The following is a 27,990-nucleotide window of genomic DNA, read 5'->3' as shown; positions in this document are numbered from 1 at the left end:
CTGAACTACACTTAAAACTATGTGTCTGAATTGATCCCAATTAGCATATTGCTTATACCAGAATGTTTGCAATGATGCTCAGCCTTGCCAGCTACTTTTGCACAATTTAAAGCACAACATGGCTTGGCAGTGACATTCGGAATGATTCCTTCAAAAACAATGAAGGTGTGAAATATAGCATATATATTAAATAATGAAATGCTGTACAATGCTTGTTATAATCATTGTTATTTAGAGGTAACATGTTTTGAATTGGGTTATAATGGGTTGTTGGGACATGCACAATACAAAGACTGACTAATAACACCTAGGAATTGTACCCATGAGAAAAAAGAAGGATACAATGCTAAATGTTGCTTATTAACTGTCAATGCCACAGGTGATTTTTTAAGCTGTAAGTTCAGGTATATAAATTTGCACATGAATGCAGATGTACTTAAGAGATGCTTGTATGTGTGTCACTTTAACTATTTGTGTTGCTGGAGTTCTATGTAAAATAAAAGCAGCACTTATGGTTGTAAATACATTTCACATACATGGAGTTGCATGACCTTACTTATACATGTTGGTTTAAGTTCCATACATACTATACATGACATACTGTCCTACACACATAATTATATGTGATGGTTCATACTAATTTTAATTACATATTGTGTACTTTATACCTATGCAGGTGCATTATTACCTGTCATCATTGCTATCCTTAACATAGTTTACACACATTCTATTTGAGTTATGTAGCAATCATTATTGATAGTTGTGTTGACAAATTCATGTTTTTAATTATCATTTGTATTTAATGTTGCAATAGTAAAACAGATTCTGTGACAATGGTTGTCTGATCCCCCCCCCCCATTAAAATTATCTGTAAACCCTTTATGACCTGTGCTCATCTTCCAAGCTCATTGCAATTACATCTTGACACAAAGAGATAGTCAGTTGAGAGGTGCATTTTATTCGCTCTGTGTTGTCCAGAGTGCTGATAGCCACGCACTGGCACCAAGATCATTTGTGCTACTTATGGCATGCCAAATTAAATTTTTGAGTTTTTGTCTAGGAAAGTGAACCATCATTCACCAATAGTGACCGCTGACAGTCAACAGTGTGCAATGCCAAGAATCGCACAAAGGATGAAGCCAAAAAATTGTTTATTTCAAACTCTCTTTGTGATGTTTTCTCAACTTTGTTGTCTTATAACATGAAAATATGCACATTAAACATCATTACTTTCATGTAAACAGCACCTAGCAAGATTTAAACCTTGATACTATAACATCAATATGATGCATCCAAAATCATTTTGACTATTTGCCATAGACCCACACATGTTATGAAGAAGAGAATGCAGATTATATACTCAGGATGTGACATTGTATCACTTTATATTAAAGGAGCAAGATAAACATTTTCTCACAACTGTCATTTGTAATTTCCCAGCAGATGTGTTGATGAATGGGATATTTGTGACAGTTAAGCTAATATTTCCTGTTACAATGGTAACAAATTTTGCAGTTCTACAGTTATCTTCTCTTTCTTTTGTGAGCATCATTCTCGTTTTTATGCTTTTCTAAAATGAATGCATGAGTGACTAGTAGCAACGTCAAGGTTAAATTGTAGTCCAACAAATGTGTTAAGCCTGTCATATATACCTGTCATCAACCAAAGATTACCCCAATTGATGAGCATGTTTAACTTCCTTTACTTTTAATTCATGTATTTTGTTAATGCTGCGATATTTTGTGGACTTACATATTATTGTTATCCTTAAAACGTTTTGTCATTGTTTCTATTTTTTGGGGGGTTACAGTTGTGTATATTCTGTGTGTAGTCATGAAGATCCATTCACTTAATTTCTGATCATGATGGCTACATACATTCATATTTTTATTGTTGACAGTCACTTTATATAATTTTCTGACACATATATTTCTCTTATTTTTCATCACATACTTGGATATGACTCCCAAGACATCTGGCCTACATAAACTGCCATTCTCAGATGCTTAGAATGAGGTGATAACACAGGCACTCCATTGACATGGATCACACATATTAGTGAGAGTCAAAGCTAACAAGTCCTTCCATGACCATATCTTGCTGCAGGTGGTTGATGATGTGGGTGGCCATGGCTGTGATTATGGTAACATCAGACTTGAGACAAGTGACATGATTACCAAAGCCAAAAACAAAACCAATGCAATAGCATGGGAACTGAGGGCTACTGATTGTGGTCCTACTGGAGAACCACCACTGACTGAGATGGAGGTGATCCTGTTCACTGTAAGGAATCTGGACAGCTCATCACTGAGCTCCAGAATAGTGACTGATGTAAGTGCTGAGTTGGAGGATGACCAAAGAGGGTCTGCCTGTTTAGATGAAAGGTATGCCATAATAATAATTATCTGATATACATATACATATATAGTTATGTATAAATAAAGAAAGAGAGAGAGAGAGGGTTGAGGGGGTAGAGAGAGTGAGATACAGGGAGATAAGGGGAAGAGAAGGAAAGTGGGGAGAAGAATGTGTGCAAGATCTCAGATGTAGTTAACATTGCTGTTTACTGTGTTGTTTGCATTATAATGTTCATATTCCCTCTTTCATCTCCTTTTCATCTGTCAAGGCACATCTGGTTTTTAGCTTCCATAACCACCTGCAAATGGTAAGATCTTTATTTTTTTCAATTACTGTATACAAAGTTTATTTATGTCTACATTAAGTCCTTTCTTATTGCACCTGCATCTATTATTGCTTAACTGCAGGTTTATGCATCATAAATCTGATCAGTTTTTATTCTATTTCTGTCTTGCTTGTATTAATTACTTGTTATCACAGGTGAGTCTATCACCAGCATTGTGAAACTCCTACTGCCTGATGTCAAGAGTATTGATAGCATGTGATGATGATGGTAGCAGTGATGAAGAGGCACAGTCTGGGACTGCAATGAGTCAGTCTGACACTGAGGTTGTGGCTCCCACATCCCATGCCCATTGTTTGGACACAGTCAGTAGCCTAGACATACCCATGGCATGGAGCCATCTAATATAGAGCTGGTTGAGGGTGACCCAGCTGACCAGGGTAGTGGTGGTTAATCCAGTTGCAGAGCTAGCAGAGTCTTTCCATACCCACTGTGAAGGTATCATACAGGGGGTGTTAGTAGATGTCCTTGGAGGAGCTTATTGTCCACCCATCACCTGATGTCGATGTGTAAGTAGGTACCATGCAACATATGCATAGGCCATCACAGTGGCACAGACATTTTCCACCAGGGCCTTGGAAGAGATAGTCCAAGTACTGTATGTTGTGCATTCTGCCACAAGAGACTACCTGAACCATGTGGATGACTCCTCGGTCAGGGTAACACACTGGGTCAAGCAGTGTCTGTAATGGAATGTATGCTGGGGTACGTGAGCATCCACATGACCGGAGAACTGCTACATCATCAGGTGGTGTTCAACACAGCTGTGTCAGATCCCATTCTGCTAGTGGCACTACTTCTAGTGTTCTGTCAGTGATTTATGGTGACAACAGCCAGACATGGTAAGCCTAGTGGTCATGGATGTAGTCATGATGACAACTTGTCCAGCAGACATCATTCATGTTCACTTAACACCCAGACTCTAGCCAGAGCCATAGAACTATCAGTGTGACTCCTGCAGAGGTAGTTCTCATGGTCAGGTGCATCAACAGTGTACTCTCTACTCTGTTATGCATGGCTGACATCTGTCTGAGATGCCAGGACATAGTGCTAGCACAAATACCTTGATTGTGTTCATGCAGACCCACACATATTAAAAAGCTTCTTGGTCATACCACGTCTCACACATACACCCACACACGCGCGCGCGCACACACACACACACACACACACACACACACACACACACACACACACACACACACACTACATAAACATTACAACTGAATGATATAAAGGTGTTGCTTCTGGCCCTGATAATGAAAACTTGATCAACTGGTTTCACATTTACACACACTCACTTATTTGGTATCAGGCTTGACCACCTGTAACCCCACCCCTATTCCACCCTTTGCAAGTGATGGTGACTATACTCTGCACTTTGCACATTCGTTGGTAACTTAGGGTTGTCTATGTCTGATGCACAGAGTCGATAGCTAATGCTTGCTTACTCAGATGCTTGGTTTAATGAAATGTGTTGCAGAAACTTTTTATTCTTCTTTCTCCTGCTCTGTTGTAAATTTATGTTACTCCTTGGTCCTCTGTACTTGTATTTTACTCTGTAATGCAGCCCTATGACTTATTAATTACTACTTACTCATACACTTGTGCAAATGATGCTAAAAATGCTCTGGTCACTGTTGGGGTATCTACACTGGAAAACTGTAATGCATGATGCATAGTACTGGGAAGAATCATATATGTATGTTGCATATATCAAGTCATGAGGTACTGCAGACATTAACTAGAGGTGAGCTATGCTTCAACTTAGTGGCACACAACAGCTGCATATGACAGTACTAATTTGTATATACCTTTTTTGCTGGTTTGACACTTGCTGCTGATACAAGATGTGTTTACAGAGGTTGACTCTGTTGGATGCTCAGAGAACACAACCATTACACGGGTAAGAAAAGGTTGAAGAATTTTGCAGGCACCACTTTTTATGTTTTGCATGTGCTTAGCATATAGGTTTTCACTTGGGTAGTGCATGTGTGTGTGTGTGTGTGTGTGTGTGTGTGTGTGTGTGTGTGTGTGTGTGTGTGTGTGTGTGTGTGTGTGTGTGTGTGTGTGTGTGTGTGTGCTGTTCTCTGTTTCTTAGCCACATCCATGGCATATTGTGCATACCTTCATCTACCAGGATCATCAGATGCCCTAATTAGTATATCGTGCTGCTTACCCTTGTTTTGAGGGAGGGTGTGAAATGCAGAGCTATTTAATAAATACCAAATGGAGCGCTAATGTGTGCTCATTGCTTAACACGTGCTTAGAGCAAAGTGTGGGCATTCATGAATCCAACCAAATATGTTTTCACTGCATCTTGACAAACCATTAATATTAGATTTCTACAAAAAAGTCTTGCAGTTTTATTGCCTTTTATGAACAAGATCCTAAGAACTAGGGATCTGTTCAATTACAGTTCTTCAATGGTGCTGTACTATTATTTTTGTGTCTATTGTGAGGCTTTCTACATGTATAAAAACCAGCATGAGTTTCACAGTGAATTTGCATCCATTTATGAAATCTAAGAGCCTAAGCATTTTAAGTTACTTTTATGGACTTATGTTCACCTTGTGGGGCTGTTATTGAATTTGGCATTTTAAATCTTATTATTATGTAGTTCAGTACTATATTAGAATTCCTGGACACTCTCCAGGCTTGAGAAGCCAGTTCTGTGTCCAGAGCCTTTTTCAAAATAATGTTAATAAGATGGTTTAACTAATGAAGAGAATAAAGTCTGTAGAATAATTATTAGCACTTTGTGTTTTACAACTCTCTAATGAATTTTCTGTTATCGTGGCCATCAAACTTAAGCTTTTCAGCCATTACCATGATTAAGAAAGAGGTACACTTAGTTACAAGAGGTGGTTTTAATGAAATATGAACCATGATCAAAAAACTGGTATCACTAAGCATAACCAGCTGGTGACAAAGGCACCCATAGAAGTACAGTGCTTAACCTTTACACTTGAGCACTGAATTTCTAACTCAACTTTTGGTAAGAGCAGGTCTGCTCAGGGTTTTGATCTAGAAATATTGAGTTACAAATTCTTTTAAGTCTTGTAAGCTGTTTAATGAATAAATGTGATTTTCAGTCACACCTGATTATCAGACATTAATTCACCTAAAACACAGACCAAGATGTTTCTTTAAGAGCAAACTCTCCATTCTCCTGTGACTAGATCTGCAATCCTTCCATCCTTACTAGATATATTAATTAACTCTGAGGTCAGTGCAAGTTTGGGTAACTGGAATATTCCCCACTGCAGAAGCCAGAAATGTCACCAAATGTGTGATGAAGTTCTGACCAAAATTTGGAAAATTTGATTCATCTCCCCACAATCCTTACTTAGGAAATCAAAGCTACAGTATATTTTGGAAATCTCAGATCTTTTGTTCATAAATACCTGTCCCCACTGTTTCTCAAACTGTCTATATATACTGGAGCCTGGTATTAGGTCATTCTGATTCCCAGTAGTGTTACAGCAGACAAGCTCAACACCATACTTCTTTTCTGTTTGTTAATTATGGTAGTACACTAATCCACATGAACTTCTTTCAGTCTGCTTAAGTGACTTAGGCTCACACAGTAGACAAATGGAGGCTGGGAGACTCAGACCCTGAACCATGAGGCAATCCATTAATACCACGTAACTTTAATCATTTGTGGTAACTGTCCAACTGCTTCCACTGCTGCATAAATAATATAAACTCTACTGCACATGGGTCTGAATAAAAAAATCTCATAGGACCACAATCAATAATAACAAAGGATGAGTTCTAGAGATAAAACCAGGACTACCTTCAAATGCATTGGAAATTAAACCGAATGTACAGTATTATTTTATTTTACGAACAGTATGCATTTCTAGTAAGATTATTTGAAGTTAACTATTTCAAACACAGAAAAAGCTACCTACTTAACCAAAAATCATTTGAGGAAAAGTTTATCTATGTGACAAGAAGACAGAAAAAAAATCTCACTTCACATTAATGAAGGTATTAACTTTCACCTGCCCACCATGGTTAATGGTTCTGTAACTAGTTCTCTCAGCAAGTTTCTTTTCCACCAACAATCTCAAGTAACAATGATAGTTTCTTATTCTAAGAAACTTCAAATGCTATACGATTTTCCTAACAGTTTTCATTCCTTTGTTAAGAGAGTAAGTGAATTATTCATTGTAAGGTCTGTGCCACTAGAACAATGGTAAACATGGCATGGATAGATAGACAGATAGATACTTTAACATACTCAATCATCCAGGATGCTTTTGTGATGTGAATGGAAACTAGATTAGCCAGATAAATCCCAAAAAGATACAAAGAACATGCAAAGTATGCACACTCTGTCACATACACATACACACACAGTAGGGGAAGATCATGACTGAACACTATAGCGTGGAACTGAGTGGCTGAGATTTTAGCCACTAATTGACCAGATTAATACTGAAAATTGCCGCAATAAATCCATTATAACTAGCAGCTATGAACCAATGGTTTATACTATGCCTATTAGGTGCTGCAGTGCCATAGTTACAATTGTCTCCATCACATCATCAACTCATCTATTTCTAGTTGCAGTTTTCTGATGTCATTCACATATACAACTGTCTTTCCCTTTTCTAAATATTGATCTTCAACGAATCCATTCATCATTCCCTACAAAAACTTCTAGTAACTGCATCTTCTACCTAAATAAAAACAATCCTTTAGCTCTGGCTTCCTCCTCTTGAGTGAACAGCACAGATTATGTGAAGGCACAGCAAAATGAATCTCTCATATCTTTATATATATATATATATATATATATATATATATATATATATATATATTTATTTATTTATTTATACACACACACACACACACACACACACACACATATATATATATATATATATATATATAGATATATATATATATATATATATATGTATATATATATATATATATATATATATATATATATATATATATATATATATATATATATATATATATTTGACCCAACAGCTGAATATAAACTTTCAGAAACAGAGAAGGTAGTAAGTAGATGTAGAGGGAAGGTAGGTAAATATTTTAAACAGGGTTCTTTGCCACTTTTTCCAGTATAATTTTGACTTTAGCTCTGATATTTATCAACGTGTTTTTCCCAGGGCATTCTTGACAAACAAATTTAATCATTTTTTATGAACACGTTACTACCTCACTGGACTACTGGTTTGCACCAGATGATATTTATTTAAATCTAGCTAAAACCTTTGACTATACCCCCCCCTTTTTGAAATTTGTAATTTAATGATAAAGTAGATAGTTAAACAGTATGTTATCATGAAGGTAGTAAAAGGGCATCAGGACAGAAAAAAGAAAGTGAGACTAAAAAACTGTCTTTCAAATTATAAACATATCAGGATTCAAATTCTTCAGAGAGCAGTCCTGGTCCCTTTACTTTTTGACTTATTAATGACTGAATGTCCAACTAGTGGAGAACACCTGGATCAGCAAATTTGATGAGGATATAAAGATTGGTTGTGTTGTAACAAACACTAATGACCATTATGTACTTCATGAATATTTATAGTATAACTGGATCACTTTCATGGGCATGAATCTCAATGCTAAGAAGTCAAGTACACCATGATGTACTTTAGGCATTGGAATTGATTTTGCCAATATAGCCTGGAAAGCTCTCTTTAAAGCTTGGTGACCTTACTGAGGGATGTAAGAACTTTTTGTGGACTTTTCCTTTCGTTTTGAGTAACATATTAAATCTATTACAAGAAGATGTTATTGCTTTATTAGAGATATTTTCCTGGCATTATCAGTATAGACAAAAATTCCTTATGTCTTTATCTATCATCACCTTAAGTCCAATTATTGATTTTGTGGTTCTTTCTGTATTTTTAACTTCTATCAAATCAAGAACCTGGAATTAATTCAGAAGTCATTCACCAGGCAACTATCAGGGCTGATAATTCTTTTTTATAAGAAGATACTGGAACACCTTTCTCTATATTGTATCTGGTACAGATTAATAAGCAGTTATTTAACTTAACTGCTTAATGGATGAGGGTATGGCTGCAACTTTAAATATCTCATTTTCCAAACATCCTGTTCCTACAAAGAATTCTAACATATTAGTAAAGTCAGAACATGCCAAAACTCAATTTAAGAGCTTCTTTTCAAACAAAGGAAGATGAGGAACTCACTTCCATTAGGTCGACATTGTACAAAAATAATCCACTCTTCTAAATCATGTTAGATCAATGGGATAAATATTTCACTTATATTCCAGAGTTATATAGTAGAAATGTCTTAAAAATGCCTACCCAGGCACTGCATATAGATTTCACAAAATTGAACACTGAATATTGGAGATGCAATGTATATTCTCCTTTTACTGAATGATGCCACTAACAGTCTGACAAAGAAAACTATTGGGAGGAGATTATGTTATAGATATGTTTACTGTTTCAATTGAAGTTGACATTTATTCTGCCTTTTGTTTGACAAGTTATATTTTCTAGCAACACATTGCTATAGGTAAAATCCAAGTATTCATCTAAATCAATAGCGCCATCTCCTTTGATGTGGTGATCCATATTTCCCAAATAAACCATATACGCATATTATAGGTTCATAGGTTCATAGGTTCATACTAGGCTATCTGCCCTAGGGCATTTATAAGCCTAGCCAGAGTGTGTTTGGCTTTCACCACTCATTTTAAATGAACTTTGCTATGCCCTTTTTCGAGGTTAGTATATTGTGCCTCTGTCTAACAGTGACACAGAAGTGATACCCAGGGTAAATCTATGATCTCCCATCCACTCATCAAGATTCCTCTTGAAGAGAGTCAATGAGGGACTCTGCCTAACCTGGACTGGTATTTTATTCCAGAGTGAAGGGAGCCTCTGGGTTATGAATCTGTCCCCCCAGCATGTCCTATTTATTTCAGTGCTGAGGTTCAAGTCTCTCGAGCGCATAGCTCGATGGGATTTGGATTTTCTGAGGTGCAGCATGTCCATTAATTCCGGGTTGGACATGGCTTTATACGTCAGGAACACATCGCCTCTGAGCAGGCGGTATGCCACTGAGTAGAACTGGAGTTTCTTTAACCGGGCAGCATATGACATCTGTTTGAGCCCTTTGATCCTCTTGGTGAGGTACTTTTGGGGTCCTTCCAGTTGCTGCAGGTGTCTGGTAAGGTACATCCAAAAAGGGGCATTGTACTCAATTATGGGCCTGATGAGGGATGAGTAAAGAGGCACGATGACCTCCCCTGATCTAGATGTGAATCCCTTCATGATTAGGTGGGCTATATAAAATGTTTTTCTAACCACTTTGGCCACATGGTTTTCAAATGAGAGATTGCTATCAACTTGGGTCCCCAGGTCCTTAATTACTTCTTCCGTACTTAATGGATTACCACCTATGTGGTAATTTGTGGGCACTTTGTTTTTGCCAAAGGGGATGACTATACACTTTTTGGCGTTTAGCTTGAGGCCATGGCTCTGGCACCAGCTGTCTGTTTCTATGAGGCCCTTTTGTAGGATGCTTGTGTCGGCTGGAGAGTCGATTATGGTGCCTAGTTTGGTCAGCCACAGTCCTTCCATGTTGGCCTGTACCTCCGAGAAATATATACCGAACAAGAGAGGTCCCAGGATTACACTTACATTTCCAAGCCCAGTGCTGGTACTTCTTCCAAATCTTCAAGACTTTCTCAACCCAAACAATATGAAGCCACTGCAAAGCTCTTTTCTTCTTCTTCTTCTCCTTTTGGCTGCACCAGTTAGGGGTTGCCATAGCAGATCACTGGTCTTCAGAATGAGTGGCAGTAAAGTTTTACAGTGTCGATTTGCCAGTCTGGTGCCCAACCTTCCTCAGAAGGCACACATACTCACACCTAGGGCCAATTTAGAATGTCCAATCCACCTGCAGCATGTCTTGGGAATGTGGGAGGAGACCCACATCACTGCAAAGCTGTCTCCTTAGCAGAAATCCTACAAAAAGCTAAATGATATTAAACAAATAAAGAAACAGTACACTAGCTATTCAATAAAACAAGCATGACATTTATAGACAAAGACTGGTTAAAATCATCTATCTTGGCAAATCTAAAAAAGCCATTGCTGTATTACATCACCGAAGCAATACAATGATTTTTAAATTACTTCTCAAACAGGCATATTCAAGTTTGTTCAAACACGTCTCACTCATACCACTTAACTTCTGCATTCCTCAAGTTTCACATTTACACCTCATTCCATTTTACTCAATTGTAAATAATCATCTTTCTGAATTTCTCCATCAGCATGTCGTGTACATAGATGACCTGCTTCTATTCACATGTAGCAGACTTCTTCATGACTTGGAACCTTCTTTTCAGACAGACTTTCTTTATCTTTACAAATGGTTCGCTAAAACAAACTTACTTCCAATTTCTCTAACTCCATCTCTGAGTTCTTTGAGACAACACAAGTATGATATTCCTACTCCATCTTACATACAGGACATCCCAAATGTAATATAATCTCCTCTGTTTAGTTTTATTGACTCTTAGGAGTCCTCCTGGCTCTACACTATCCTTTCACAAACATAGTTGTGTGACTATTACCAAAGTTCTATATTAACTCAAATCACACTTCATCTTGTCAGTCTTCTATCCACTAAATCACAAAGATCAATCACCAATAATGCCCCAATACCCAAACTTGAATATATCCTTTCTTTCTCTCTTCACACTAAGAAACTCCCACAGCATATGATTGCTATAGAAATCACCAAACAAAATGTGCTAATTCATTATCCTAACCAGCTCTCAAACCTATTAGTACCTGCTTTTAAACTCAGTTGATGCATTTCCATCTACTGAAACATCAGCTTTTCTTTTTGCAGTCTTATTATACAAATTACTTCATCAATCTTATTCACCTGGACAATAAACCAAATATATTCTAATATTATGTGTTGCTGACCTGGCAAACAGGTACATTCAACCTCATCTGACCCAAATTTATATTTACTACTGCTGAGAGATCATTTCAGGAACAATGCCCTGATAAATGGATCCCCACTTTCACATCACAAACCTGCCTCTTCTTCAACTGTTCACTATAAGGACTTTATAGATACTGCTAATGCACCTTACAAACTATAACTTTAACATCTGTCTCTACAGTTGCATTACCAATGCATCTGACAATCTCCAATTTGCCTCACAGACACACATCAAAGGGGTTCTGTTATTATAAAACTTTGATCATGTAATTATGTTTTTATACTAGCAGCAACATTTTTTTTTAATTTTATTTGCTGTTCTTCTTGCAAAAAAAAAAGTTATGTCGTTGCTCTTATATTTATCTAATGTAAATCTATATTATATCTGTATTCATCTCTGTTTGAAAGCTATGTAATATTTTGAACCATTGCTTGAACTCATTACTTAAAACTACACTAATGTCTTTTAAATTTGTCTTTTGCATTTGGCTCAGTTAGTGGCTGAAAAAAATTTGATCTTGACTAATTACTCTGCTAAACAATAAATAAAAATTGAATGTGTTTTTGAGTGGATTCCATTTAAGTATTAGGGTTCAACCAAACACCCTAATAATGAGTGATTTCAACTACCACACCATTAACTGGGAAAACTACTCATGTACCAACTCCTTCGCTCAACGCTTTCTGGAATTCATAAACTCCAATGCCCTGGATCAACCTATCCACACCCCCACCAGGGGCAACAATATCCTAGATCTAGTCATTACCAATATGAGTGACCGGTGTTCCACACCTGAAGTCAATGCCTCATTGGTCCGATCCAACCATAAGCAAATTATCCTAGATATCCACATCCTGCCTCCACCCCCCATTAAGGAAACCATGGTAAAAAAATTCTCCAAAGCCAACTTCATGCTTCTTAAGACAGAAGTGGTGAACTTCACAACACCCATGCAGATGGACAATACAGTTATGACTACTGAATCCTACACAATTGAACTTTATAAGCACTTACATGAGTGCATGGATCATGCTATCCCAAACAGAACCAAAAAAAGGAAGCCAATCTGGTGGTCCCCTGCCATAAACAAACTGTACAACAGAAGGAAGAAACTCTTGCAAAAGAGAGTAAAATCCCATGAGTGGAGGAGCTCCCTGATCAGCCTCAGTAAGAAGCTGTGATCCCTGATAAAATCCTCCAAAGCTAGTTACGAAAACAAAATCACCACTGATTCTAAAGACAACCACAAAGCATTCTATAGCTATGTCAAGAATCTCAATGGCAACACTCAGATCTGCTCTGAGTTACAGCACAATGGCACTAAATATACAGACCCAACTGATATTGCCAACATCCTGGCAGATAGGCTCAGTGCTAACTTTACCCCCCTCTCACCCCCTAAAGAGCCCATCTCTATACCGGAAGAATGCAAAGTTCCTGTAATCACGGCTGCACAGGTAAAAACCACACTCTCCAAAGCCAAGAACACAGCATCCATGGGACCAGACAACATCCCAGGCTGAGTTCTACATGAACTACAGAATGAACTGGCACCCCACCTAAGTACCATGTTCAATCATAGCCTCACCTCAGGCTTTGTGCCTGCTGAATGGCGCACATCAATGGTTATCCCACTCCACAAGGGGGGAGCCACCACGGACCCTGGGAACTACCGCCCCATTGCTTGACAAGCCTGGTCTGCAAGGCCATGGAACGTATCATCATGGAACTTATAAACAAAGACATTGGTAATCTCTAAACTCTGGATCCCACCCAGTTCAGGTTTGTAAAAGGCATATCATGTCTCCTAAACCTGATAGACTTCTTTGAAGCAGTCTCCAAAGCCATAGACAAGGGTAAGGTGGTTCACACAGCCTATCTAGATCTTGCCAAGGCTTTCAACACCATTCCCCACTCTGGAATTATAGATAAACTCACTAAACTAGGTATAAATCCCTATGTCACAAGATGGGTTGCTGACTGGCTCACTAACAGAACCCACACTGTGAAAGTAGCAGATTCCAAATCCAACTTCAGACCAGTGACAAGTGGAGTACCACAGGGTTCAGTCCTGGGTCTTCTCCTGTTTGGTATCTACTTCTCTGAAGTACAGGCTAACACAGAAGGTCTTTGGCTAACGAAGTTCGCAGATGACTGCAAACTAGGAGCCATAATCGAAACTCCTAACGATGTGGACATCCTACAAAAGGGCCTCACTGAGACAGATGCCTGGTGTCAAAGCCATGGCCTCAAGCTCAATGCCAAAAAGTGCATTGCCATCCCCTTTGGTAAAAACTCTGTACCCATGAACTTCAACATAGGCGGTAGTATACTTAACACCAAAAGTGTGATAAGAGACCTTGGGACACAGGTGGACAGTAGTCTCTCCTTTGATAATCACATCGCCACAGTAGTCAGGAAATCCTTCTACATGGCACACCTCATCACAAAAGGTTTCTCATCCAGAAAAAAAGAGGTCATTGTTCCCCTGTACTCATCAATCATTAGACCCATTAAAGAGTACAACACCACTTTTGGTATGTACCTCACAAGACATCTACAACAACTGGAAAGGCCACAGAAATACCTCACAAAGAAGATTACCGGCCTCAAACAGATGTCCTACGCAGACCGTCTCAAAACACTCCAGCTTTACTCCGTCACATATTGCCTACTCAGAGGTGATCTCTGCCTAACATACAAAGCTATGTCAAACCCAGAGCTGTTGGACATGCTCCACTTAAAGAAATCCCAATCCCTCTGAGCTACATGCTCTAGGGACCTAAACCTTGTCACCACAATAAACAGAACATGCCGGAGGGATAGATTCCTGTCCCAGAGACTTCCCATACTCTGGAATAAACTACCTATCTATATCAAACAAAGGTCCTCATTAGCACTCTTCAAGAAAAATCTTGATGATTGGATGGGAAATAGGAAATTCACCCTGGGGATCACCTCTGTGGCTCTGCTCGACAGTGGCACAGGAAAATAATTTTCTTGGGTGGCAAAAGCCAGGCTACCTTTTTGGCTGGGCTTGTATAGGCCCAAGGGCCGATAGCCTAGTACCTACCTATGAACCTATGAACCTAAGTAAAACTTTCACCTGAGGCCATAAGTCTCCACTTTGTGGAAAATTAATGTCTTGTTCAAGGTAGTCAAGTAGTGCAGATATGGTTTTGGCATCATTCACAGCTAATGACAGAATCAGAGCCATTACTGCATGCTTATTAATCCAGTACTTAAAACATTCTGAAGAGTCACAAGTAGGGAAAAAGACTGAAACACGGCAGAATCATCAGTATATTGAATCAGTGTTATTCTACCAAATGTCATTCATGATAACCGAATCCAGTACTAGATGTATAGACATATATGGGACATATTTGGCTATCCACCTTTGTGACGACAGAAACATATCATTGTATTCTAACTGAGGATCCTCAGTGATGTTTTATAATTATACTTTTTGTGTAGCTACTAAGATAAGCTCTTTCAGAGTTCTCGTAAAGGTCTATGGGATTCAAATAGTAAAAGACTTTTACAACATTTGGGAAGATGGCTTCTGTGAGGTATTCCATGTTGGTATTCCTTAATTCATTCCTTTACCTGACATGTGCTATGTCAACATAATGACCCTTTTGAAAGTTATACAAAGAAATGGCCAGCAAACCATACAAGGATGAGCACTTACTAAGTTGATATTTGTTGGGTCTCTGAAATGCTCTATGCAGACAGATGTAGAGAGGGTGCTGGGATAGTTACTTAGGGAATGCATTGTTCCTTCCATCTTTTTGAAGAGATATCACAAGGCCTTCCCTCCAACTGCACAGAAAGATGTTTAGGTATCTTAGTCATATATGTAGCTGATGGACATTTCTCTTTCAAGTAACCATTTTAAGGGCTTTGCAAAAAAATGGCACAGGACAAGGTAGCACTCGAAAAGAAACAAATATTTAATCCAAATAAAGTAAGCACTTTCGTACAGGATAATACCTGTACTTCCTCAGACAAAAGTGATATCACAACAGAAACATTACATTTATATACATCCTCCCAAGTTACAAGTCCAGTTAATTAGATTCACATGATCAGTTAATTAATTAACTACAAATATAACCAATACTAAATGCAAAACATTATAAAAATACTAGTATAAATAGAAAAAAATATATATATATGTATATATAGGGAGCACATATATTGAAGCATGAATAAAAATATAAAAATGTTACTACTAAATTAAGAAGGCAGTACTACGTTCTGAATGCTTATATTATTATAAAAAAATCATTAAAAATTCATTAAAAAAACTCCATACAACAATATAGTAGCTCTTTATCTGATAAGGCTTCTAAGTTTCAATATGCAAGCTATAGAGCACATTTGATTAATGCCAGGATATCTAAATGCATCACATCTAAGTTGCCACAGCAGCTCACATCTTTCCAACCATAAAGAGACGTGGCCACCCCTTATATTATTGATGCAATTAAGAACAGGAAAGTTGAGAATGCCCTTGCTAAGCATATAATACATTTTCCATTCCACAGTTTTGATTTTAGGGTGATAGATTAGGTGATCAACAATATAAGGGATGGCCCCTTCTCTTTATTGTTATTATTGTCATTATTAGTTTGTTTGTTTCATTATTCATTTTAAGGACTTTAGTAGTAACTCATTTGAGGTAACAGCTTTACATCTGTTTACCTTTTCAGTAACTTTTCCATTTCCCTGGGAGTGTTATAGACAAACTGAAAACCATGAGGGGAAAATTGCTATGACTTTAAACTGACTACTTAGGGCTATGGAATGGTAGCTTTGTCTGATAGTTAGCTCATACTCTAGCTGCAGAAAACATTTACATATTTTCTCCTTTGTTGTTATTTTTAAGAGACTTGAGAAGACTCCAGAATGTTAGAAATTAGCCGTTGTCTAATGTTCAAGCTTGCAGACATTTCAAGAATGGCTTCTTTTTATATTGTAGGGATTATCAGATGTTTTCAGGTGACTCTGTTTGACAAAGTCTGGCTGTTAATACAGTACCATAGCCAAATATTGTCTTTGTATTTTGCCAGTGTTTTTATATGTTTGGATATTAATCATACATGACAGCAACTTCTAGTGTATTTTTTTAGGTTGGAAGAATATGAGTGGCATACATATTTGGGATGATTAGAAAGATGCATCAGAAGAAAAGTACTGTGTGTATGTCTGTGTGTGTGTGTGTGTGTGTGTGTGTGTGTGTGTGTGTGTGTGTGTGTGTGTGTGTGTGTGTGTGTGTGTGTGTGTGTGTGTGTGTGTGTTTACATGTGTGCACTTATATATGTCTGTGTAGAAAGAGCTACAGTCAATGGACAGATGACTCAAACTGAAATGTCTCCAGATACATAAAGTTTGTGAGTTATTGTTCATACCATCTGAAATATAGTTGTTGTGTTGAACTAGATATGCCCCAGGATTTAGCAAGCCCTGCACGGTGTGCAGGACTAATGCAGGAGCTCCAGCAGGCAATATGTCTGCCGTGCGATCCAGGAATAAGCTGCAGGGATGTGCACGAGCACTCCTGCACTTGTCCTGCACGGACTCAGCTCCTGTATGCAAATTACTCCATTTGCAGGTAAAATCCATGCAAATGAGGTGAATTTGTGATCCAGGAAGCTGGAAGCCGGCCATGCAGGACTAGTGTAATCTGCAGAAGTGTACTCGGTTAGTAACCGAGTACATTTCTGTAAACTGCAAAATGGAGCCATGACAGCTCCAAATAAAGGGTGGATATTATGTAGAAAGCATGCCAATGGCCAAATTTATGGCCATTGGCATGGAAAACAGTTGCAAAAATAAAAAAAATGTACTTTTAATTTTTTGTAGCTGATCTTGGCTGTTTAAGCATGGGGCAGTGGCGCGCAAACGGGATCAGGCGAAAAATAAAATAAAAACCCTAAAATAAGCATTCTAACCAAAATCACTATTTTGCCATTATACTCAATGTCATGCAGAAGACAACATGGCCAGTGGATAGTGGTTGCTAAAGGGGGAGGCTCAGTGTGGGACCTGTAACTATGCATCAGCAGGCAATCCTATGCAAATGAGGGGAATGATACTGAATCCCAGATTTCCCCTGCATGCTAGTCAGCACCCAACAGTGTAAGAGCAGAAATGCCTTGGTGCAAGCCTAGGAGTTAGCTGACATCATAGAGGTGTGTGTCAGGCATACTGTAAGCAGACTGGAGCCCTGTGGCTCTGGTTTGCCCTTAGCTTAGCAGAGCTAAGCAAGGGGGTGTGTCTGAGGCTGCCTCGCACTCTTTACATTGCCTAAGCTGGTCTGCTCGCCACGCACAGGGTTTCAAAGGAAAAAAAATAAACCAGGAAATAGCAGCTCTGTGCACATTTGAGCACTGTGTTTGCACGGCGCACCCCCAGGCTTAAACATGAAGGCAATGGGAAGGCAAAACAGCAGTAGGAAGATATTCTAGGAGAACTAGCATAGCTGGCAGGTGAAATGTATCAGAATCAGTGAATTACACAGGCAGCAGACCAGCCCAGCCCAGAACACTACTATAAACTGTGCAAACACCTTTCCCTCTGGTTTTTACAACATACTCTATACCACCGGTGTATACAAGCAGGGGAATTTTAACAAACAAAAACAACAAAATGATAGGGGCAGCAATAGCTATCATACATCAACATGTGGAAGAGGCTGAGGGTGGTGAGGATGAGACTGCTGTCGACCAACCCACAGTGAGGAGACGAAGAAGAGTGTACAGACCCAGGGTAACCTACCAAGGGCTACATGAGCTGGAGATAGTGTACCACTATAGGGTGGACAGGGACCTCCTACAGCAAATTGTTGAGCTGTGTCAGCCATGCCTCACACACAGAACTAACAGAGGGGAACCCATCCCAGTGGAAACCAAGGTATGTGTAGGCCTAAGAATACTAGCTACAGGTACCTTTCAAAGGCCAACTGGAGATATAATGGGGATCTCACAGGCATCAGCATCCAGGGTACTCCACCAGTTCCTGGATGCCATGTCAGCACATGCTGGTGAGCACGTATATTTCCCCACCACCCATGAGGTGTTGGCCAGCAATATGCATCTCTTCCAGCAAATAGCAGAATACCCTGAGGTAGTGGGTGCTATAGACTGTGAGCACATATGGATCAAAGCACCACCTGGTGAGCTAGGGTAGGGTTTACATCAACTGCAAGGGCTTCCCCTCCATCAACTGCCAGGTCATGTGTGATGGCCTGGGCATTATAATGAATGTGTGTGCTGGCTGCCCTGAAAGCTATCACCATTCTCATATCTGGCATCTGACGCAGCTGTACCAGAGATTTGCCAGTGGGGACATCCCTTATGGTCACCTAGTGGGGGATGTTGGTTATGCACTGGAGCCGTGGCTGATGACACCCATCAGAAATGCACGCACACCCAAACAAGAACTCCATAATGAGGCACACGCACAAACCAGAGTTGTAATAGAGCATGTGTTTGGGATGCTCAAGTCACGGTTCCGGTGCCTGGACACATCTGGTGGAGCCTTGCAGTGCTCCCCAGCTACATGTACTCAAGTTGTCATCGTATGTGCCATGCTGCACAATATGATCCTGCGGAAACAGCTGCAGCAGGGACAGCATGGGGCAGGGCCACACAGCCACACAGTATCACCATAGTAACCAGTACTACACATGGTGACAAAACCCACTGCAGGAAATATGCTGGGCCACATGCATGTCCATATGACACACACATGCCAATCAGGGAGGTTCACATACCCAACAACAGTCTCGGCCAGCAGGACAGGTGTAGACAATCACAAACAAAGGCTGTGCTAAGGCCTCTGAATGATGCCTATGGGTAACCCCCAACCCCAGGCCTACACAAGACAGACTACATCAGGTCAGGCAGTGGGATGTTAGTTCTGAAGGGTAGGAAGTCAGAAACCAATATGTAGGTCAATCAAACCTAAGACCTGTAGTACACTATTTTGCCTCTAGTCAGCATGCTAGGTTAGAATACAGAATGAAATGGAGTACCTGACATACCAGTACAGCCATAGCAAATGTGTACAAATGTCAGGTGTGCCCCCCCAATCCTATGTAGAAATGTTGAAACAGTCAGGTGTGCCCCCCCAATCCTGTGTAGACATGTAGAAACAGTCAGGTGTGCCCCCCAATCCTGTGTAGACATGTAGAAACAGTCAGGTGTGCCCCCCAATCCTGTGTAGAAACGTAGAAATAGTCAGGTGTGCCCCCCCAATCCTGTGTAGAACTATAGAAACAGTAAGGTGTGCCCTCCCAATCCTAAATAGAAATGTAGTAACAGTCAGGTGTGCCCCCCGTCCTATTTAGACATGTAGTAACAGTCTGGTGTGCCCCCCAATCCGATGTACACATGTTGCAACAGTCAAGTGTGCCCCCCAAAATCCTATGTATAAATGTAGTAACAGTCAGGTGTGCCCCCCTCAAATCCGATGTAGACATGTAGTAACATGTATGTGTAGGTATAATATCAGTGGAGCACAGATGACCTGAGGTGGCCAAGGTAGCAGGATAGATTGATGCAGGTATGTATGTGTTAGGTTAGTGTGTTTCATATTGTGAGAGTGGTCAGTATGTATGCATGTTGAGGTTTGACTTGGCCATTGCCTACTACTACTGATGACAGGGCCAAGTTCTCACAACTGCAGTGCCAAAGATAATTCACCCCAGTATAGCACATGCTACTAGTAAGCCATTGTAAATGTATGGTGGTAATATGTGTCACCATCTGAAAGATGGACATGGCATGACTGTTGGGTTAGCTATACAAGCAGTACACAGGGAAAAATACCCCAGACATACAGTATATAATGTGTAACCATGAAATAGATACACCTTTGAAATTGTACATACAGGTATGCATCACATTATCTGGGCTTGTAGTAGGGAATACCAATGTTGTCTGGCCGAACACTTGCAGATCACAAAGGTGATAGGACTGATGTATTGGGAAATGGCTGATGTCCCTGCACAAGCCAGCATAACTGGAATTCCCCATGCATATCTGTGAGTCAGATGCAAGTGGTGTCCATAGCACACATGTGCCTAGCTCACCCAAACACCACCCACAGGTACCTCTCTTGTCGTATCCCTGCTGTTGGGAATGGGTACAATATGACCCCCATCTGTGTATGGCCATAGTGAAAGAATGCAGCATGCAGTGCAGGTGTCCCATGCAGGTGTGTCCCTAGCTGTAAGTAGCACCCTGCCAGCATCCACACCACCTGATTAATACTGATAGAAAGTATTGGCATGAACACCTAGCACACCTAATAAGTCACCCCAGGGGAATATACTGTATGGCAGTCTGGAACTGTGGGACTAACAGAATGCAATGACCTGCTACAGCTAGCCTGCATCACCACCAAATGGCCTACAGGCCTCTGCCAAAGGCCCATGTCTCACCAGTGCTGCCAATGTATGTTATGTCATGGACACCCAAATAACAACATACACTCCACATAAGCCATATGCAAGGCCAAGTGGACATACCACAGTAACATGTCCACCATGTCCCACTGCATGAACTGTGGACCAACACCAATAAACAGCTGTGATGAGGTGATAACTATAGGGAAAGTATCAGAGAATGTATGCATAATGTATGGAAGAGGATAGAATAATAGAGGGGGGGTGGGAGCATGGGCAGCATGGAATGTGCGAACTCCGAAATGCAGCCATGTGCACATACTATCCCTGGCTGCAAACACAAGAATGGGTGGCTACAAACCTGCCCATACTCCACAAGAGGGGTAATGTCCTGACTTATGACCTGTGCCTCTGGGTAACCTGTGTGAATCTGTATAGCTGTGAGGAATTGCCACAGCAAGATAAAGCCATACTGTCATGTTGATGGATGTGTAAGTATGGGATCCTCTGCCAGCACTGTACCAAGGTGCTGAACTGGATACACAGACCCAGCAGCAAATGTCTGCAGCTCCCCCTCCAGAATGGCATAACTTTCCATGAATATGTAGGCATTTGACCACAATACTGGACACAGCTGCATTCACCCTGTGTTCCCCAGGACATCACTGTGAGCAAAAATGTCCACCTGACAGTACTTGAGGACATAAAACATCACAGTGTATAACAGTACACATGTCTGAATATCTCTGCTAACACCAGTACCATGCAAAAGAAGCAGCACAGACACAATCACCTACAGTACACCCTATCCCTTGCACAGTTTGACCCCATATTGCCAACTGATCTTTCAGATATCCTGCAGAAAAAGTTTGCTACATGTAGGTGTAGAACACAAAGGTCTGCAATGGAGTACAAGCTACCTGGAATGGATCCACACATTCAATACAGGAGGGCATACTGGGCATGCTCACACACTTAAACAAATGAAGGCCATGTCTGCCAACAACAGTGGACCATACATATCTGACAGTTGCAGATGTTAGTGCATACACTCCTCAGTATGCACCAGTCATGCTTTGCACTCAGATTGGATAGGAATACACACATATATCCAAGGAAGACACACTATAATATGCCAAAAGTAAACATACATAGATGTGTGGAAGAGATTGACAGTGGCAAAGGGCCTGTCCCACCCAGCACACAGTCAAATGGCTACAACCACATGATGTGTAACTGTCACTCACTGTAGAAATTAGCCACTGGTATGCCTCAGCATTACAGACTTTGTTGTGTAAGTGCTAGCTGTACAACATGACTGTACAAGGCAGTAGTCATCTAGCAGTTGTACATGTACCTGCAGAATATAAGCCTGCATGTGCCTGAGTGTGGTGTGTCTACCTCTAGATGAATGGGTTATGGCCCATGCACACACACTGCCCTCCCCATAGCCCTAGTATGACAAGCCTGCTGATGTCATTCACTTACACCTTTGGGAAAAGGGTAGCCCAGTAATCTCCGTGGGGTGTCCTATAACTGTGCAATGCTGTAGTGTGATAAACTAGTTAGGTAGGAGTTCTAATCCCAGACATGGCAACTGTGTGTGTTTGTGTGTGTCTCCGTCTGTGTAGGGAGCAATGCTTTTTAGGCTAGTCACACTCACTACAATTCAAATGCCCTACTTTGACAAGGCTGCTGATGTCATTCACTTTGAAATACACCTTTGGGAAAGGAGTAACCTAGTAATCTCCGTGGTGCATCCTATAACTGTGTAATGCTGTATTGTGATAAACTAGTAAAGTAGGAATTCTAATCTCAGACATGGCAACTATGTGTGTCTGTGCAGAGAGCAATGCTTTTTAGGCTAGTCGCACTCATTACAATTCAAATGCCCTACTTTGGCAAGACTGCTGATGTCATTCACTTTGAAATACACCTTTGGGAAATGAGTAGCCCAGTAATCTCAGTGGTGCATCCTGTAACTGTGTAATGCTGTAGTGTGAGAAACTAGTTAGGTAAGAGTTTCAATACCAGACATAGCAACTGTGTCTGTGTGTGTGTCTGTCTGTGTAGGGAGCAATACTTTTTTAGGCTAGTCACACTCACTACAATTCAAATGCCCTACTTTGGAAAGGCTGCTCATGTCATTCACTTTGAAATACACCTTTGGGAAAAGAGTAGCCCAGTAATCTCTGTGTGTCCTACAACTGCATAATGCTGTAGTGTGATAAACTAGTTAGGTAGGAGTTCTAATCCCAGATATGGCAAGTGTGTGTGTGTGTGTGTGTGTGTGTGTGTGTGTGTGTGTGTGTGTGTGTGTGTGTGTGTGTGTGTGTGTGTGTGTGTGTGTGTGTGTGTGTGTGAGAGAGAGAGTCTCTTTCTGTGCAGGGAGCAATGCTTTTTAGGCTAGTCACACTTATGACAATTCAAATGCCCTACTTTAGCAAGCCTGCTGATGTCATTCGCTTTGAAATACACCTTTGGGAAAGGAGTAGCCCAGTAATCTCTGTGGCACGTCCTATAACTGTGTAATGCTGTAGTGTGCTAAACTAGTTAGGTAGGAGTTCTAATCCCAAACATGGCAACTCTGTGTATGTCTCTGTATGTGTAGGGAACAATGTTTTTTAGGCTAGTCACACTCACGACAATTCAAATGCCATACTTTGGCAAGCCTGCTGTCATGCACTGTGAAATGCATCTTAGGGAAAGGAGTACTTCAGTAATCTCTGTGGTGTGTCCTATAACAGCGTAATGCTGTAGTGTGATTTACTTTCGTAGGGGTTCTAGTCCCACACATGGCAAGTGTGGATGTGTGTGTGTTTCTTTGTCTGTGTAGGGAGCAATGCTTTTTAGGCTAGTCACACTCAATACAATTCAAATGCCCTGCTTTGGCAAACCTGCTGATGTCATTCACTGTGAAATAAACCTTTGGGAAAAGAGTAGTCCAGTAATCTCCATGGTGTGTCCTATAACAGTGTAATGCTGTAGTGTGATGTAGGGGTTCCATTCCCACACATGGCAAGTGTGGATGTTTGTGTGCGTGTTTCTTTGTCTGTGTAGGGAGCAATGCTTTTGAGGCCATTCACAGTCACTATAACCTCAATTGACCTTCTTTGGCAAGCCTGCTGATGTCATTCCCTGTGAAATACACCTTTGGGGAAGGAGTACTCCAGTAATCTCCATGGTGCATCCTATAACTGCGTAATGCTGTAGTGTAAGAAACTACTTAGGTAGGAGTTTTAATCCCAGACATGGCAAGTGTGTGTGTGTGTGTGTGTGTGTGTGTGTGTGTGTGTGTGTGTGTGTGTGTGTGTGTGTGTGTTTGTCATTCATATCCTGTGTGGAAGTGGCTGTGAGTGTGTAACAACTGGACTCATTGTGGGGTGAGTTTTGCAAATTTCTTATATGGTGGCCATATTATATGTCACAGTGTCCACCGTACATGGATAACAGATGTGAAGTAGCCAAGTATTACCCAGAGAACTCTCTCAACCCATGTCTCATACACAAACACACTTTCCTAGGCAACAACTGCTATGGTGGTAGTGCCCTGCATTTTGCCGACAGATAGTAACCATGGTGTGATTGCAGTGGACTACAGAGGGCATGGCACCCTGTCCATCAGTACAATAGGTACGTACATGCAGACAGTGTGCCTTCACTATGTTCCCCACCGGACACCTGCAATACCTTTGGTGCCATCAAATGTGACCCACAAAGAACATACCATGCCTTAAACACATGCCCTGTATGGACAGATGCCACTGACACCAGGGAATACCTGTATCATGCTATCAATGTAGATGCAGGGTCAGCCTGCTGACCATTATCAGTTCCCGTCACATGAGGCCAGGACTGGCACATCTGATGATAACTATCTGTGTGCACAACATGGGCAAGACAGTTCCACGTGCCGCTGTACATGAATGTGGGACATGTGCACATCCCAGACAGCATCCATGTCATGGACTAAAGAACACATACATGGCAAGCATTGCACAGCAATGGCCATACACAATAGTTACCCAAGTGACTGGATGGTGAATACAATACACACCTTTGTGGGCCAATCCAGACACTACACCCCTGAGCCACACTGCAGACCATTGTCATGTGGCCTGATGCTAAGCTAAACCCTTCACTTAGCCTTGTCTAGCCTTCTGGCACAGTCAGCCACTACACATCCATGAAGCAATGCACGCATGCATGTCAGTACTGGCACCCTGTGTCTGTGTGTGTGGTGTATGATGCTTTCGACCACATTTGCACTCACTGCAACTCCCAAATTATCAAACGGAAGCATGATGTCTGATGTCAGACACCTTCACATACCCTTTGCCCATGTAACCTCTGGATAACCTCTGTGGTGCATGTGATACCTGCACATTACTGTATTGTGGCAAACTAACTAGTTAGGAAGTGTATTCCTGACCCTGCCATGTGTGTCAATGTGTGTGAGTCCCTTAGAGGGTGTGGCTGTGTTGATGCTGACTCCTGTTCATGTGGACAGGCACGTGTACTACACCTACCATATTGCTACCATATGACTGTTGCAAATGTCACTCACCATCACATATACGTTTGGACAGCTCCTCAATATGTAGGCTATGTGGTGCATGCAATAACTGCATAGACATGTGATAGCAATACATAGTCAGTCAGGGGTTTGAAACTATGTACTGGTAGGTGTGTGATACAAACATGGTTAGGTTTTACTGTCCCACCCCCTCCCTGACTTAACTTTGTCTCTGTCTCTCTTACTCATTCTCTGGTGGCTGTGGAGAACTACACCAGCTTTGCTTAGGCAGCAGCTTGTGTTTTGTAAGTGATGCTCATGATCAGCTGATAGCCTTTGCATGAATTGCAGCCCTCTTCTAGCTGATTGCATGAGGAATAGCTGTGGTAACATTCCCATAGCTAATTGCATGGAAACACACTTCAATATCTAGGAACATCATGTTGGTGTTGGGCTTTTTCATTCACTGTGAGCATGACCTAGATCAGGTGTTTGGCAAACAGCATCACAGATGGATTTGGGATTTACCTCTAACAATACATTGTGTAAACAGGCCAACACACAGGAGGGGGATGTGCCTGACATGACTGCAGAATGTAAGTGTTGCTATTCTGCATTTTGAGTATTGTTGGTTTAACAGGGTGTGTGTGGATATGGCTGGTCTACATGTTTTAATACCTGTCATGACAGTGCTATGTTTTTGAGGAAACCCCCATCTGTAGGGTTATCTGCAGACTGGGCAGTGTGTGTTGCCTTTTCCTTCTTGTGTTACTCACAGAACACCTATATGATTGCAGAAGCATAGTGTGAGGATTGCAGTCAGTACATGGTGACAGCCATGAGAGTTACTGACTTCATATCCCTCATAGGACATATGTGACAACAAACCCTGTTACAACAGTAAATGTATGAGGTTATCACAGCAACATGTCAATATTGGCCCTGTGTTTGTGCCTCCAGCCACAACTCTGTTAACCTTTGTACCTATGTCATGCAGTAAGAGGTGCATATTTTCTGTACACCATTATTTATTGACATCATATCTGATAACAAGCCAGTGAGATATCAGACTGCTACACATGTTATGTATAGTAGGGGTTATATTTGAGGACATAATCTTGGCATTCTGTGGTTGTGTGTACAGTACTGAGGTCTGTGTACTTATGTTGATTGTGGACAGTGTCTGTATTGCGACTATGTGCCTTGGCTTGTGTACAGACTGTGGTAGATGTCATTGTTCTTAGTCCTGTTCTATCTGATGTTACATGCTGCTCCAGTGTATGGTACCCTATCAGCTTACATGTTAGTAGGGCAAAACACATACATGTCCCATACCACAGACAGGCATCGGACCACACTGTGTAGTGGCCCAGTATATGTAGGGTTATTGTGTGAGTGGCACATATGAGGATGGTGTTGATCAGACAGTCCATATACTGTAATATTAAGCTACATTACCATATGAGGCTGTGGCTGTGTTCACATTGGTTGTGAGTATGCACTTTCACTCAGGTGTCTGTTACTCTGTGCTGTCACATGCCTGTAGAACCTGCTATATTTGCAGGTACATGTGTATTCTCCCATAGGAAATGTAGGCCAGTGTTGTGGCAATATGCCTGTAGTTTGCACAGTGCTTTGTTACATTCCTAGCAGCTTAGTGACATACCCAGTGTGAAGTTATGTCCAGATATTTGCCAGATATACTGCTGCTGGGCCACCATAACTGTCATGTATTTCTGACAAAGCAGTGGAATGCTGTACAGATGTATGTCACTAACTAGTGGGTAGTATGTGGCCATGTGGCCATGTAACCTCTGTACCAGTGGTTATTATGTGTCAGGACAGACAGGAGTGTGTGAATGCATACCTATGTGGGCATATGTACTCCAGTATTTACGTGATATACCCATCTACATGACTGTTAACATCCACATTGTCAGGCTTGGTCCACATGTCTTGCACTAAGGGGTCCTGTGAATACCTCTGGTCTGACCAGAGTGTGTCAGACTGTCCATATTTGTTGGCCATAGCTCTGTTGTAGTCCACAGGATCATTACTGTGCTAGCAGTGATACCGTACTATGATTTCCTTAGGATGTCTGTCAGTAGCTAATGGCACACATGTTAAAAGCAGATGAGACCTCCCACACACAACATGTCTGTTAAGACAACCCCTATTACAGTATTAACAGTCTACATATATACCTGCAATACATACCTGATATGCCCTTGCACTAAGAGGTTGGGACTATTGGGGCTGAGGTAGGACTCCACTCCATGTTCTGGACATACGGTGAATATATATGTATATATAATTATCCATATATCTATATAGATAAATACACATATACATATCGA

Source organism: Protopterus annectens, chromosome 2.part1 (assembly GCF_019279795.1).
Source record: "Protopterus annectens isolate FY-2018-M chromosome 2.part1, PAN1.0, whole genome shotgun sequence".
In the NCBI taxonomy this organism is placed as follows: Eukaryota; Metazoa; Chordata; order Ceratodontiformes; family Protopteridae; genus Protopterus; species Protopterus annectens.
The sequence above is the reverse complement of the archived record's forward strand: the minus strand, read 5'-3'. Positions refer to the sequence as shown.